The sequence below is a fragment of the Oncorhynchus mykiss genome, chromosome 8, assembly GCF_057628025.1.
Source record: "Oncorhynchus mykiss isolate SJ-2025 chromosome 8, ASM5762802v1, whole genome shotgun sequence".
In the NCBI taxonomy this organism is placed as follows: domain Eukaryota; kingdom Metazoa; phylum Chordata; class Actinopteri; order Salmoniformes; family Salmonidae; genus Oncorhynchus; species Oncorhynchus mykiss.
This window is the reverse complement of record NC_143029.1, coordinates 28,325,698-28,342,849: the sequence shown is the minus strand read 5'-3', so window position 1 is coordinate 28,342,849 and position 17,152 is coordinate 28,325,698.

Below are 17,152 nucleotides of genomic sequence, written 5' to 3'. Positions count from 1 at the left end.
ATTACCTTGTCAGCTCGGGGATTCAATTCAGCAACCTCTCGGTTACTGGCCAAACGTTCTAACCACTTGGCTACCTGCCGCCATGTCTATTCTACATTTGGTTCAACAAAATTTCATTGAAATTACGTGGAAACGACGTTGATTCAACCGGTGTGTGCCATGGGACCGGCTGACTGACTTACTCACCCATTCATACTTTTTCCTTCACTCTCTCCCTCTTTCACTCACTCACTCACTCAGTCAATCACTCAGTCACTCACAAACTCCCTCTTTCACTCACTCACCAGGGATGGAAAGAGTGCTGAAATATCCTACTCAAGTAGAAGTACTGTTACTTTAATGAAATTTGACTCAAGTAGAAGTAAAACTACTGACTTTTAAAAAATACTCAAAATAGCTAGTCAATTACAGTAACGACAGTAGTTGTAAATAGTTACTTTATGCCTCTGGTAATTTGTTTAATCATATTCACTTAGATGAAGATCTGATTACATACAGTAGGTCAAATATATGCAGAAGTAGAGAAAATCCTAAAGGGTTCATAAACTTTCTCTCACCACTATAAATTACGAAGAATTTAATAAAATGCATTTATAAAAAGGCAAAATATTTCCCGGACCCTATAGGCTTCTATAGGCTCCCCCCAAAAAATCCCATGTGTACAAATCCTACAAACAACAAGGTTGTACTTTATGCCACTTCACAAATGTGATGATATATGCATGCAATGCTTCATTTTACAGGTGCATTTGTTTCACCGCCCAGCCCCCTCCTCCCAGCTCTCATAACTCAAAACATCTTCCCGGTGCTATGGCTCAGAGTCGGGACCAGGGCTGGTTGTCTGTCCCATTGCCATAGATATCAATGTTGATGTTTGGGATGAACTATAAATGTTTCTATTGATTTCATTGGGTCAAGCGAGCAGCAACACTGCACTCTGTCTGCCCTACTCCTGAGTACAACCACTCCCTATTGTAAACTTGCGTAGTAAGTTTAGGTTAGCTGGTTGATAAGCTAAATCTGGTAGGGATTGGTGTCCTTTAGTAGTGGTTTCTTTGCAGAAATTCTACCATGAAGGCCTGATTCACGCAGTCTCCTCTGAACAGTTGATGTTGAGATGTGTCTGTTACTTGAACTCTGTGAAGCATTTATTTGGGCTGCAATTTCTGAGGCTGGTAACTCTAAAGAACTTATCCTCTACAGCAGAGGTAACTCTGGGTCTTTCTTTCCTGTGGCGGTCCTCATGAGCTTGAGGGTTTTTGCGACTGCAAGTTCTTTACATTTTCTGTATTAACTGAGCTTCATGTCTTAAAGTAATGATGGGACTGTCATTTTCTTTTCTTAATTGAGCTGTTCTTGACATACTGTAATATGGACTTTTACCAAATAGGGCTATCTTCTCTGTACCCCCCTACCTTTCAAAGCACAACTAATTGGTTCAAACGCATTTAGAAGGAAAGAAATTCCACAAATTAACTTAACAATGGACACTTGTTAATTGAAATGCATTCCAGGTGAATATATCATGAAGCTGGTTGAGAGAATGCCAAGAGTGTACAAAGCTGTCATCAAGGAAAAGGGGGGCTACTTTGAAGAATCTCAAATATAAAATATATTTTGATTTGTTTAACACTTTTTTGGTTACTACATGATTCCATATGTGTTATTTCATAGTTTTGATGTCTTCACTATTATTCTACAATGTCAAAAATAGTAAAAATGAAGAAAAACCCTGGAATGAGTTGGTTTGTCCAAACTTTTGACTGGAACTGTATGTGTACAGTGGTAAAAATAAATTTACTCATATGCCTGTCATTTTTTTAGATACAATTATTTTCCCTACGACAATTTAAAAACCCTTGCACATAGGATACACCCAAGTATCCTCGGCCTGAAGGGGGCAATCGAGAAGCAAACTCCTCTGTTCGCCTATTAACGAATTGCACTCCTACATATGGCATCCGCTTATCGGTTTCCAGATCACGGAGGAGGACAGAGGAGTTGAAAAAAGAAAGGACTTTTGCCTACTTGAGAATCTCCCTAGCTCACCAGGAAGAGGATTGGGCAACCCTGACTTAACGGATGGTTGTGTGGCTAGTTTTCCATTAATGGGACACAGTATGCCATACATCAATCAGTCCTTGTGAGGTCATAAGAAGGAGATATCGGAGAGATTGTTGCAGAGGGTAGGGAGGAATCAGACCAAATATAATTTTTGGGAAGCGGAAATAGCTGTTAGCGTGGCAGCCTGGTTCTTTGGCAGGGCGGCGTATATCAGAGAGAAATATGTGACGCTGACATCTCCTGTGATATATGCATTTAATTATTTCTGCCTCTTGTTGTGGTGATGTTTTTCTCTTGCCCTGCTATTTACAGTATGTCCAGGCTGAGCATGAAGGAATATTAAGGTGGTGTTGAGATGTACAAGCTGCAGCTAACTTCTCACGTTTGACCTTTGAAGTATGAGTGAGACAGAGCGGGCGGGTGTGGGAGAGAGAATTTGTGTGTGTGTGTGAATGCGTGAGTGTTTCTTTTGTGTGTGTGTGCGTGTGTGTGTGTTTGAGACACATAAATATGGTGTTGAAAGAGGGAAAACCGAGGGAAAACTCAGTATCTCCTCGAAGAGAGACCTTCAAACCACCTATACCAGCCAAGGTGAGGATGCAGTGTAGATTATGAGTTTGTGTGCATGTTTCGGTATCCTAATGTCTATGTTTTAGTAAAATTGTTTGTGTGTGTCTGAGTTACTATGTGTGCTAATGTGTGTGTTTATGTGCAATATTGTCTGTGAAAACTCCCTGTCAACCCAGGCTCTGGTGTAGTGGAGCGTTGTCTGGAGCAGTCTGCGTCATGGTCCCCAGTTTAAAGCCAGCATCGTGGCAACAGCCTTATTGATTGATTCGAGTCGCCAACTGGCTGCTGATGTATCAACCTGACACTATGTTGCTGGGGCAGCAGACATTCCTCACAAGCTGGACATCTAACACATGTGACACTGATCACACACTCCCACCCACACAAACCTGGGGTGCGTTCAATTCAGTTTAAATATTGCTACGTTGCGTGGCGGTTTTGACTGAATTACACATTTCCCCCAAATGGTGCGCACTGTTATTCAACAGTCTTTGAGTTTGATGTTACCTCCCGTTTTGATGTTTGCTCCCATTTGGTGGCTGTGGCCTAACAATATGGGTGTGACCATTTGAAATTGCAAAACTTTTGCAGTGCACCATACACAATCGCCCTTTGGGCCACAATAATCACAACGTTCTTCAACTACAGTAGAGCTTCTATTGAATAAAACGTTGAACACCATTCAGTCATACTGAACACCCTACCCTTGGTCTTGATTAAAACTGACGTGCACACACATACAACCGAAGTTGGGGAGATTCCCTGATTACTCCTTATCATGACCTGGGGTTTGTTCAGTTCGCTCAACGTTTGCTACGTTGTGTGGCGGTTTGTAAAGGACGACATGTTTCTCGCACCGTTCTTCAACAGCCTTTGAGGAACATTTGCTGCCGTTTGGTAGGAGATGTGGCCTGATCAATATGAAATTGCAAAACTCATGCGGCACAACATACGTTAATTGTCCTCTGGGCCACCATAATCACAACATTTTTCAACTGGACGTTCAGTACTGTTTCCATAGAATTCAACGTTGCACATCGTTCTGTCATACTGACCGCACCCCTGCCAAATGGACAGTCATGGTTATTTGCAATTACTCTTGTTGAAAATAAAGTTCCAGATTCTTCATTGACTTCAATGGAGCACTTCAGTTAGCTTGGATTTCAAATGTCCATCGCGTGAATAAGGTCCATCAACTCAATTCAATTTCTATGTTGGAAGAGCCATGAAAAGCATAGGTAGTAATATAAAATGTGACATTGTTGCTCAACACTCTATTCTTTAATTTTTTTAATTGTATTACCCCGTTTTTCTCCCTGTATTCTAATGAAGGGGAACAAATCATCCATCCACAAGAAAACTGGGAAGAGCTCTGATTGAAAAAAAACAAAAGGAGTGGGTCCGAAGGTAAAGAGAAACGGATCACAAGTGTCAACAAGACTTTGTAGTCTCCTTAACAGGATAAATGAATTGAATAGTTATGTAATCCTGTGGGTGATTGTATAGACGGGTTGGTTGGTTGGCAACAAAACCGATGCATGCGGAACAATGAGGCAAAACAGATGGGGTTGACTTAAATAGTTGACAACATGAAAACTATATTTTGTGTCCAATGTTTATTGAAAGCCTTAATACATTTGCACAATGAGCACTTGTTCTCTGTAAGTACATTGTTACATTGTTGGTTAGCTAGCTAGCAACATTTTGCCATATTGTATAGATGTGACATCAGTCAAAACATCTCATAACAAGACATGGTATCAAGAACAAGACAAAACTAGCTGAAATGAGCCACCTACGATTCCCCACATAGCAGCTTCTTGTCATTGTTGCTAGTTACAGTGGGGCAAAAAAAGTATTTAGTCAGCCACCAATTGTGCAAGTTCTCCCACTTAAAAAGATGAGATTCATTTTCATCATAGGTACACTTCAACTATGACAGACAAAATGAGAAAAAAAAAATCCAGAAAATCACATTGTAGGATTTTTAATTAATTAATTTGCAAATTATGGTGGAAAATAAGTATTTGGTCAATAACAAAAGTTAATCTCAATGCTTTGTTACAGTGCCTTGCGAAAGTATTCGGCCCCCTTGAACTTTGCGACCTTTTGCCACATTTCAGGCTTCAAACATAAAGATATAAAACTGTATTTTTTTGTGAAGAATCAACAACAAGTGGGACACAATCATGAAGTGGAACGACATTTATTGGATATTTCAAACTTTTTTAACAAATCAAAAACTGAAAAATTGGCCGTGCAAAATTATTCAGCCCCCTTAAGTTAATACTTTGTAGCGCCACCTTTTGCTGCGATTACAGCTGTAAGTCGCTTGGGGTATGTCTCTATCAGTTTTGCACATCGAGAGACTGACATTTTTTCCCATTCCTCCTTGCAAAACAGCTCGAGCTCAGTGAGGTTGGATGGAGAGCATTTGTGAACAGCAGTTTTCAGTTCTTTCCACAGATTCTCGATTGGATTCAGGTCTGGACTTTGACTTGGCCATTCTAACACCTGGATATGTTTATTTTTGAACCATTCCATTGTAGATTTTGCTTTATGTTTTGGATCATTGTCTTGTTGGAAGACAAATCTCCGTCACAGTCTCAGGTCTTTTGCAGACTCCATCAGGTTTTCTTCCAGAATGGTCCTGTATTTGGCTCCATCCATCTTCCCATCAATTTTAACCATCTTCCCTGTCCCTGTTGAAGAAAAGCAGGCCCAAACCATGATGCTGCCACCACCATGTTTGACAGTGGGGATGGTGTGTTCAGGGTGTTGCTTTTACGCCAAACATAACGTTTTGCATTGTTGCCAAAAAGTTCAATTTTGGTTTCATCTGACCAGAGCACCTTCTTCCACATGTTTGGTGTGTCTCCCAGGTGGCTTGTGGCAAACTTTAAACGACACTTTTTATGGATATCTTTAAGAAATGGCTTTCTTCTTGCCACTCTTCCATAAAGGCCAGATTTGTGCAATATACGACTGATTGTTGTCCTATGGATAGAGTCTCCCACCTCAGCTGTAGATCTCTGCAGTTCATCCAGTGATCATGGGCCTCTTGGCTGCATCTCTGATCAGTCTTCTCCTTGTATGAGCTGAAAGTTTAGAGGGACGGCCAGGTCTTGGTAGATTTGCAGTGGTCTGATACTCCTTCCATTTCAATATTATCGCTTGCACAGTGCTCCTTGGGATGTTTAAAGCTTGGGAAATCTTTTTGTATCCAAATCCGGCTTTAAACTTCTTCACAACAGTATCTCGGACCTGCCTTGTGTGTTCCTTGTTCTTCATGATGCTCTCTGCGCTTTTAACGGACCTCTGAGACTTTCACAGTGCAGGTGCATTTATACGGAGACTTGATTACACACAGGTGGATTGTATTTATCATCATTAGTCATTTAGGTCAACATTGGATCATTCAGAGATCCTCACTGAACTTCTGGAGAGAGTTTGCTGCACTGAAAGTAAAGGGGCTGAATAATTTTGCACGCCCAATTTTTCAGTTTTTGTTTTGTTAAAAAAGTTTGAAATATCCAATAAATGTCGTTCCACTTCATGATTGTGTCCCACTTGTTGTTGATTCTTCACAAAAAAATACAGTTTTATATCTTTATGTTTGAAGCCTGAAATGTGGCAAAAGGTCGCAAAGTTCAAGGGGGCCGAATACTTTCGCAAGGCACTCACCCAACAGGCAACGTCATGACAACACACACACACACACAGTGATCTGCTTAAAATATTTTGTGACCACTTGATTGAACAGAGTTCTTTGTGACGAGTACGCATTCCTGTTGTTCTGTGAAATCCCAAATATGAAGAGCAAAAAGATAGACACACTGTTTCATAATCTTTACTGTAATATCTTAGACCATAACAAAACAATCAGTGTGTCTCTTGCCAGTGTGTGGTAAAGAGCTTCTTCCGAACTGTAGCTACTTAGGTACTCTACTTGCATTCTGTCTAGGTTTGTGCTTTTCGTAAAATTTGACCTGAAGAGAGAGAGAGAAATGGTTGCATTATTGTCTGCAAAGGGTCAAAAAATGCAATCTTTCCGGACCTGCTTTGCCATTGAAAATAATCAGAGGGTTCACCCTACCCACAGGCCATTCAGATGAGAAGGGTAGCCTTCCAGAGAGACATCAGAGACTGTAACCTTCTTTGTTTCATGGAAACATGGCTCACTCGACACATGCTATCGGAGTCGGTACAGCCAGCTGGTTTCTTCACACATCGCGCCGACAGAAACAAGCATCTTTCTGGTAAGAAGAAGGGCGGGGTGTATGCCTTATGATTAACGAGACGTGGTGTGATCACGTGGTGAGACGTGGTGTGATCACCCCCCCCCCCCCCAAAAGCAGAAACATCGACGGCCCTGAATGGACTTCATTTGACTCTATGTAAACTGGAAACCACATATCCTGAGGCTGTATTTATTGTAGCTGGGGATTTTAACAAGGCTAATCCTAAAACAAGGCTCCCTAAATTCTATCAGCATATTGATTGCGCAACCAGGGCTAGCAAAACCCTAGAACATTGTTATTCTAACTTCCACGAAGCATAACGCCCTCCCCCGCCCTCCTTTCGGAAAATCTGACCACGACTCCATTTTGTTGCTTCCAGCCTATAGACAGATACTAAAACAGGAAGCTCCCGCGCTCAGGTCTGTTCAACGCTGGTCTGGCCAATCGGATTCCACGCTTCAAGATTGCTTCGATCACGTGGACTGGGATATGTTCTGCATTGCGGTGAACAACAACATTGATGAATATGCTGATTTGGTGAGCGGGTTTATTAGCAAGTGCATCTGCGCTGTCGTACCCACAACGTCTATTAAAACATTCCCAAACCAGAATCCGTGGATTGATGGCAGCATTCGCACAATACTGAAAGCGCAAACCACTGCTTATAATCAGGGCAAGGTGACCGGAAACATGACCGAATACAAACAGTGTAGCTATTCCCTCCGCAAGGCAATCAAACAAGCTAAGTGTCAGTATAAAGACAAAGTAGAGTCGCAATTCAACGGCTCAGACACGAGAGGTATGTGGCAGGGTCTACAGTCCATCACGGACTATAAAAGGAAAACCAGCCCCGTCGCGGACCAGGATGTCTTGCTCCCAGACAGATTAAACAACTTCTTTGCTCGCTTTGAGGAACAACACAGTGTCACTGACATGGCCCACTACCAAAACCCGCGGGCTCTCCTTCACTGCAGCCGACATGAGCAAAACATTTAAACGTGTTAACCCTCACAAGGCTGGCGGCCCAGACGGCATCCCTAGCCGCGTCCTCAGAGCGTGCGCAGACCAGCTGGCTGGTGTGTTTACGGACATATTCAATCAAACCTTATCCCAGTCTGCTGTTCCCACATGCTTCAAGAGGGCCACCATTGTCCTTGTTCCCAAGAAAGCTAAGGTAACTGAGCTAAATACCTACCGCCCCGTAGCACTCAATTCCATCATCATGAAGTGCTTTGAGAGACTAGTCAAGGACCATATCACCTCCACCCTACCTGACACCCTAGACCCACTCCAATTTGCTTACCGCCCCAATAGGTCCACAGACGACGCAATCGCAATCACACTGCACACTGCCCTAACCCATCTGGACAAGAGGAATACCTATGTGAGAATGCTGTTCATCGACTACAGCTCAGCATTCAACACCATAGTATCCTCCAAACTCGTCATCAAGCTCGAGACCTTGGGTCTCGACCACGCCCTGTGCAACTGGGTCCTGGACTTCTGACGGGCCGCCCCCAGGTGGTGAGGGTAGGTAACAACATCTCCACCCCGCAGATGCTCAACACTGGGGCCCCACAAGGGTACGTTCTCAGCCCTCTCCTGTACTCCCTGTTCACCCACGACTGCGTGGCCATGCACGCCTCCAACTCAATCATCAAGTTTGCAGACGACACAACAGTGGTAGGCTTGATTACCAACAACGACAAGACGGCCTACAGGGAGGAGCTGAGGGTCCTCAGAGTGTGGTGTCAGGAAAATGACCTCACACTCAATGTCAACAAAACAAAGGAGATGATCGTGGACTTCAGGAAACAGCAGAGGGAGCACCCCCCTATCCACGGGACAGTAGTGGAGAGGGTAGAAAGTTAAGTTCCTCGGCATACACATCACGGACAAACTGAATTGGTCCAACCACACAGACAGCATGGTATAGAAGGCGCAGCAGCGCCTCTTCAACCCCAGGAGGCTGAAGAAATTTGTCTTGTCACCAAAAACAGTCACAATCTTTTACAGATACACAATCGAGAGCATCCTGTCGGGCTGTATCACAACTGCTCCACCCATAACCGTAAGGCTCTCCAGAGGGTAGTGAGGTCTGCACAAAAATATAATCAAAAAAAAAAAATTGGAAAAATTGATGTAATAAATGTATCACTAGCCACTTTAAACAATGCCACGTTATATAATGTTTACATCTCATATGTATATACTGTACTCTATACCTTCCACTGCATCTTGCCTATGCCGTTCTGTACCATCACTCATTAATATATATTTTTTATGTACATATTCTTATTCATTCCTTTACACTTGTGTGTATAAGGTAATTGTTGTGAAATTGTTAGGTTAGATTACTCGTTGAATATCACTGCATTGTCGGAGCTAGAAGCACAAGCATTTCGCCACACTCGCATTAACATATGCTAACCATGTGTATGTGGCAAATAACATTTTATTTGATGATTTGATTCGATTTGAGAAGTGGCAAGATTACAAGAGATGTTAAGGTACAGCTTGTACCCAAAGTACCTCTCTCCTCATCTTGGGGGAAATCAAAACCCAGGCCCAGACGAGCCCCCACTTTTGGACCCCGAAGGATCTCATAGTTGAACTCTGTCTATTTATACCCACCATCCCTCCTGCTCCCCTTCCTTCCCTCCAGGCAGTTAAGATGGCAACATATGCAGATAGACCTTATCACGGCTCTCACATCATATGCATATACCTTAGCGTAGCCTAATAGTGCCTGTAGGCCTTCATATTTCCAGTATTTTGAGAGTTTGCCTCAGGTCCCTATGGAGCTTGTGTGCCACTATGCAGCATTTGTTTTTAATGATCTGGTGTGGAGGCAATTGCAGCATTCCCAGCTACCAGTGCCCCAGGAGAATGCTTCATTTTGGGGGCTAAGAGGTGCCTTCAGCAATGGAGTGTTTTTCAGCACTCCCCTTTCCTCGTAGGAAAAACAGAACAAATAGACTAGACTATGCAGCTTGGGGACAGGCATTTTGTAATGTGATCGCACACATTCATCTCATGTGTATTGGATTACTATTCCACAACCAGACATTTCCCCCTCCACCAATGGACAGTGTTTCATGGTAAAGGACACCCCTCTTACAACTGCTGAATGTTAACTAGGCTATATACCACTTGTTTTAAAGTAGTTCCTACCATACACTATAAACATGGGGGGGGGGGGGGGGTTGTACCTTAGCCAAGATGCTGAGGACGACCAGCTGAGCACATCATTATATCCGTTCCAACGCATCACTGGGGGCAAACTACCTGCCCTCCATGACACCTACAACACCCGATGTCACAGGAAGGCCAAAAAGATCATCAAGGACAACAACCTCCCGAGCCACTGCCTGTTCACACCTCTACCATCCAGAAGGCGAGGTCAGTACAGGTGCACCAAAGCTGGGACCGAGAGACTGAAAAACAGCTTCTATCTCAAGGCCATTAGAGTGCTAAACAGACATCACTAACTCAGAAAGGCTGCTGTCTACATTGAGACGCAATCACTGGCCACTTTAATAAATGGATCACTAGTCACTTTAAACAATGCCACGTTAAATAATGTCCCTTTAATAATGTTTACATATCTTACACTACTCATATCATATGTATATACTGTATTTTATACCATCTATTGCACCTTGCCTACGTCGCTCGTCACATATTTTTATATCCACATATTCTCAGTCACCCCTTTAGATTTGTGTGTATCAGGTAGTTGTTAGGGAATTGTTAGATTACTTGTTAGATATTCTGCACTTTCGGAACTAGAAGCACAAGCATTTCGCTACACTCACATGAACATCTGCTAACCATGTGTATGTGACCAATACAATTTGATTTGATTTGTTAACAGATTTAGAATCAGCCAATTTAAAATGGTCGATGTAGCTAGATGTGATCCAACACATTTTCACAAAAGTAGTCCACTAGCACGTTCTGATAATCAAAATAACTACGTCACGTGTGGTAATGTGTCTGGACAAATAGCTCACAGCGTAGTGTGCCAAGTTCCTGACAACTGTCACAGCTTGTGATGTCACAACTTGTGTCACAACTCTCCCATGGAACGTTTTTCCCCCCTTTGAAATTACATTCATTGTGTTATTGTGTTGAGAAGAGAAGTGCAGTCAACATCTTGAAAATTAAGATTAATAATGAATTCAATAAGAAGCTATGACTTTCTTCAGCCTTGAACACAAACACACTGCTAGGGTCTAATAATCATATATTGTATATTATGAGGCTACATGGACAGGTACAACTAAATGTAGGCTACGTCCACAAAGTTTTATATGCATTTTTATAATCAGGTACTTCGTCACATTTGACCTATTTTACTCTGGGACCAGCAGGGCTTCAAGCCCGAATGGGCTTCAAACTCACAGCTGTCGTATCTCATCACCTTCTGGTTAATAACTTAGTGGATCACACAACCAGTCCGTGATTGCAGTAGTGGGTAAACGACCACTATTTAACAACACCAGAGAGCTTTGACGTTTACGATGTACGACTACAAACGTACATGCTATATAATCCTCCTACTTTTTTCCATAAAAGTACATGGATGTGTGAGAAATGGATAAGAAAAAAATATACATTTTATCATATATTTGAAAATGTTCCTTTTGGATTTTAGCCTGTCAGTAGCCTTTGAGTGAAGGAAGCATCACTGCAATATACAATCAAGTCCATAATTATTGGTACCCTTGATAAAGATTAGCAAAGAAACACTATAAAATAAATAACACTATATGAGCTATATTTTATGCAAAAAAAAATGAAATGATTTTATTTTATGTTAATACAATTGCTCAGAGAAAAATATTTTGTTTAAAACCTCTACAGGATCGGTTGAGCTAACGTAGGCTAATGTGACTAGCATGAGGTGGTAAGAAACAAAAAGAAATCCCAGGACATATTTTTTATTTTTTTATTTTACCTTTATTTAACCAGGTAGGCAAGTTGAGAACAAGTTCTCATTTACAATTGCGACCTGGCCAAGATAAAGCAAAGCAGTTCGACAGATACAACAACACAGAGTTACACATGGAGTAAAACAAACATACAGTCAATAATAAAGTATAAACAAGTCTATATACAATGTGAGCAAATGAGGTGAGAAGGGAGGTAAAGGCAAAAAAGGCCTTGGTGGCAAGGTAAATACAATATAGCAAGTAAAACACTGGAATGGTAGTTTTGCAATGGAAGAATGTGCAAAGTAGAAATAAAAATAATGGGGTGCAAAGGAGCAAAATAAATAAATAAATTAAATACAGTTGGGAAAGAGGTAGTTGATAGGGCTAAATTATAGGTGGGCTATGTACAGGTGCAGTAATCTGTGAGCTGCTCTGACAGTTGGTGCTTAAAGCTAGTGAGGGAGATAAGTGTTTCCAGTTTCAGAGATTTTTGTAGATATATACATATCTGATATGGGCAGAAAGCTTAAATTCTTGTTAATCTAACTGCACTGTCCAATTTAGAGTAGCTACTACAGTGAAATAATACCATGCTATTGTTTGAGGAGAGTGCACAATTATGAACTTGAAAATGTATGAATAAACCAATTAGGCACATTTGGGCAGTCTTGATACAACATTTTGAATACATATGCAGTAGTTCATTGGATCAGTCTAAAACTTTGCACATACACTGCTGCCATCTAGTGGCCAAAGTTAAAATTGCGCCTGGGCTAGTATAAATCATTATGGTCTTTCTCTTTCACACAGGCTGTGTGGTCCCATGGTGTTTATACTTGCGTACTATTGTTTGTACAGATGAATGTGGTACCTTCAGGCATTTGGAAATTGCTCCCAAGGATGAACCAGACTTGTGGAGGTCTACAACTTTTTTCTGAGGTCTTGGCTGATTTCTTTTGATTTTCTCATGATGTCAAGCAAAGAGGCACTGAGTTTGAAGGTAGGCCTTGAAATACATCTACAGGTACACCTCCGATTGACTTAAAATATGTCAATCAGCCTATCAGAAGTTCCTAAAGGCATAACATCATTTTCTGGAATTTTCCAAGCTGTTTAAAGGCACAGTCAATTTAGTGTATGATAACTTCTGACCCACTGGAATTGTGATACAGTGAATTATAAGTAAAATAATGTGTTTGTAAACAACTGTTGGAAGAATTACTTGTGGCATGCACAAAGTAGATATCCTAACTGACTTGCCAAAACTATAGTGTGTTATTAACAAGACATTTGTGGAGTGGTTGAAAAACTAGTTTTAATGACTCCAACCTACAGTGGGGAGAACAAATATTTGAGACACTGACGATTTTGCAGGTTTTCCTACTTACAAAGCATGTAGAGGTCTGTAATGTTTATCATAGGTACACTTCAACTGTGAGAGACGGAATCTAAAACAAAAATCCAGAAAATCACATTGTATGATTTTTAAGTAATTCATTAGCATTTTATTGCATGACATAAGTATTTGATCACCTACCAACCAGTAAGAATTCCAGCTCTCACAGACCTGTTAGTTTTACTTTAAGAATCCCTCCTATTCTCCACTCATTACCTGTATTAACTGCACCTGTTTGAACTCGTTACCTGTATAAAAGACACTTGTCCACACACTCAATCAAACAGACTCCAAACTCTCCACAATGACCAAGACCAGAGAGCTGTGTAAGGACATCAGGGCAAAAATTGTAGACCTGCACAGGGCTGGGATGGACTACAGGACAATAGGCAAGCAGCTTGGTGAGAAGGCAACAACTGTTGGCGTAATTATTAGAAAATGGAAGAAGTTCAAGATGACGGTCAATCACCCTCGGTCTGGGGCGCCATGCAAGATCTCACGTCGTGGGGCATCAATGATCATGAGGAAGGTGAGGGATCAGCCCAGAACTACATGGCAGGACCTGGTCAATGACCTGAAGAGAGCTGGGACCACAGTCTCAAAGAAAACCATTAGTAACACACTACGCCATCATGGATTAAAATCCTGCAGTGCACGCAAGGTCCCCCTGCTCAAGCCAGCGCATGTCCAGGCCCGTCTGAAGTTTGCCAATGACCATCTGGATGATCCAGAGGAGGAATGGGAGAAGGTCATGTGGTCTGATGAGACAAAAATAGAGCTTTTTGGTCTGAACTCCACTCGCCGTGTTTGGAGGAAGAAGGATGAGTACAACCACAAGAACACCATCCCAACCGTGAAGCATGGAGATGGAAACATCATTCTTTGGAGATGCTTTTCTGCAAAGGGGACAGGATGACTGCACCGTATTGAGGGGAGGATGGATGGGGCCATGTATCGCGAGACCTTCCCTCAGTAAGAGCATTGAGCTGGGTCTTCCAGAATGACAACGACCCGAAACTCAAAGCCAGGGCAACTAAGGAGTGGCTCCGTAAGAAGTATCTCAAGGTCCTGGAGTGGCCTAGCCAGTCTCCAGACCTGAACCCAGTAGAAAATCTTTGGAGGGAGCTGAAAGTCCATATTGCCCAACGACAGCCCCGAAACCTACAGGAACTACAGGAAACGTATGATCTCTGTAATTGCAAACAAATGTTTCTGTACCAAATATTAAGTTCTGCTTTTCTGATGTATCAAATACTTATGTCATGCAATAAAATGCAAATGAATTACTTAAAAATCATACCATGTGATTTTCTGGATTTTTGTTTTAGATTCCGTCTCTCACAGTTGAAGTCTACCTATGATATAAATTACAGACCTCTACATGCTTTGTAAGTAGGAAAACCTGCAAAATCGGCAGTGTTTCAAATACTTGTTCTCCCCACTGTAAGTGTATGTAAACTTCCAACTTCAACTGTATGTCATTTAAACCCAGAGAAGTTGGTTCTAAGGGCAAGTTTACCATTAAGAACCTGTATGTACTGTTTGTCAGGCATTGCTCCCCATGCTTTTGTTTAAACCTAGGTGGGTGCAGGATCGGCTACTTATTTCTCTACCTCCTCACATTTGGCTGCCGCCCGGGGAAGGTACAGGTGAGAGGGAAGTTGCCATGTGGTTGGTTGTTAGTTTTTGACTGTCTAAATTTAAATAATATATTTGATTCATCTTGATATTAAGTTTAATGTTTAGGTAGTGCTTCCCTAGACCCTGCACCTGTTTTTGCTTGTTTGTATATTTCATTGTGCTCCTTGTCCTTTGACAAGGATTAAAAGAGAGAAATCTGAGGTTTTGACTAATGGTGAAGGACAAAATAAAACATGTAAACTTGCAACCTGTTGACTTTTTTTATTTTGCTACTCAATCCAAAACTTTAAATACCTGTATGTGCAGTGCATTCGGAAAGTATTCAGACCCCTTGACTTTTTTCACATTGTCTAAAATGAATTACATTCCCCCCCCTCATCAATCTACACACAATAACCCATAATGAGAAAGCGAAAACCGGTTTTTAGATTTACATTTTTTACAAATAAACAAAGTTTACAGTGCATTCAGAAAGTATTCCGACCCATTCACTCTTCCACAATTTGGTTACATTCTTAATCTAAAATTGATTCAATTGTATTTGTTCCTCATCAATCTACACACAATACCCCATAATGACAAAGCAAAAACAGGTTTTTAGACATTTTAAACTGAAATATTACATTTACATAAGTATTCAGACCCTTTACTCAGTACTTTGTTGAAGCAATTACAGCCTCGAGTCTTTTTGGGTATGACCCTAGAAGCTTGGGGAGTTTCTCCCATTATTCTTCTCTGCAGATCCTCTCAAGCTCTGTCAGGTTGGATGGGGACTGTCGCTGCACAGCTATTTTCAGGTCTCTCCAGAGATGATAGATCAGACATCTCACCGGTTTTTGTTTTCATAAATTTGCACAAAAAGTTTTTGCTTTGTCATAATGGAGAATTGTGTGTAGATTGATAAGGGGAAAAAACAATTGAATCCATTTTAGGAGAAGTCTAAGTGACCCCGTTCAAAAGTTTGGGGTCACTTAAAATGTCCTTGTTTTTGAAAGAAAAGCACTTTTTTGTCCATTACAATAACATCAAATTGATCAGAAATACAGTGTAGACATTGTTAATGTTGTAAATTACTATTGTAGCTGGAAACAGCTGATTTTTATGGAGTCTGCATATAGTAGGCGTACCGAGGCCCATTATCAGCAACCATCACTCCTGTGTTCCAATGGCACATTGTGTTGGCTAATCCAAGTGAAGAGGCGACTCCGGGATGCTGGCCTTGTAGGCAGAGTTGCCAAGAAAAAGCCATATCTCAGACTGGCCAACACAGACACTGAACAGAGGAACTCTGCCTAAAAGGCCAGCATCCCGGAGTTGCCTCTTCACTGTTGACGTTGAGACTGGTGTTTTGCTGGTACTATTTAATGAAGCTACACTGTATTTCTGATCAATTTGATGTTATTTTAATGCACAAAAAATTAGCTTTTCTTTCAAAAACAAGAACAAGAACTTTTGAACAGGAGTGTATGTTAGGCAGAGCTCTCAATGCACGTTTAAACCTGGGGAGGCGTAGGATCGGCTACACAAATTTCTCTACCGCCTCACATTTGTCAAAAGTCTCACAACTGTCATACTACGCCACCCTAGGTTTAAACAAGGATGATAGGTCCTCCGGAAGTTTAGTTTAAAAAAAAAAATCCCTGTTCTGTAAGCTCGCAATGAGTCACTCAGCCACGGAGCAGAGGGCCGAGCCGGCTGGGAGGAAAGGGAATAATGCAAGTCGTACGATGTGGAAAGGGAAGTCAAAGAGGCAGAATCAGGAGAAAGGAGAGAGAAGGATTTAGCGATGGGAGAGATGATAGGATAGAAGAGGAGAGAGTAGCGGGAGAGAGAGAGCGAAGATTTTGATGGAGAATGGCCATCTGAGTAGGGGCTGAGTGGATAGAGTTGGAGAAGAGGAAGACAGAAAAGGAAACAAAGTAGTGATCAGCGACCTGGAGGGGAGTTATAGTGAGATTAGTAGCTGAACAGCCTCTATTAAAGATGAAATCAAGCGTATTGCCTGCCTTGTGAGTGGGAGGGGACTGCGAAAGGGTGAGGTCAAAAAAGGTAAGGAGAGTTGGAAAGAAATTAATCAAATGCAAAAGATGGGAGGTCGATGTCGCCCAGCATCAGGAAATGAGCTTATCAAGGTGTCAAGCTCATTGAGGAACTATCTAAGGCCACATGGTGGGCGATAGATGACAACAATATAAAGCTTGAGTGGACAAGTGACAGTGACAGCATGGACTTCAAATGAGGATGGAGAAATGAGTGAGGGAGAAAAGAGAATCTCCACTTAGGAGAAATGAGCAGCCCTG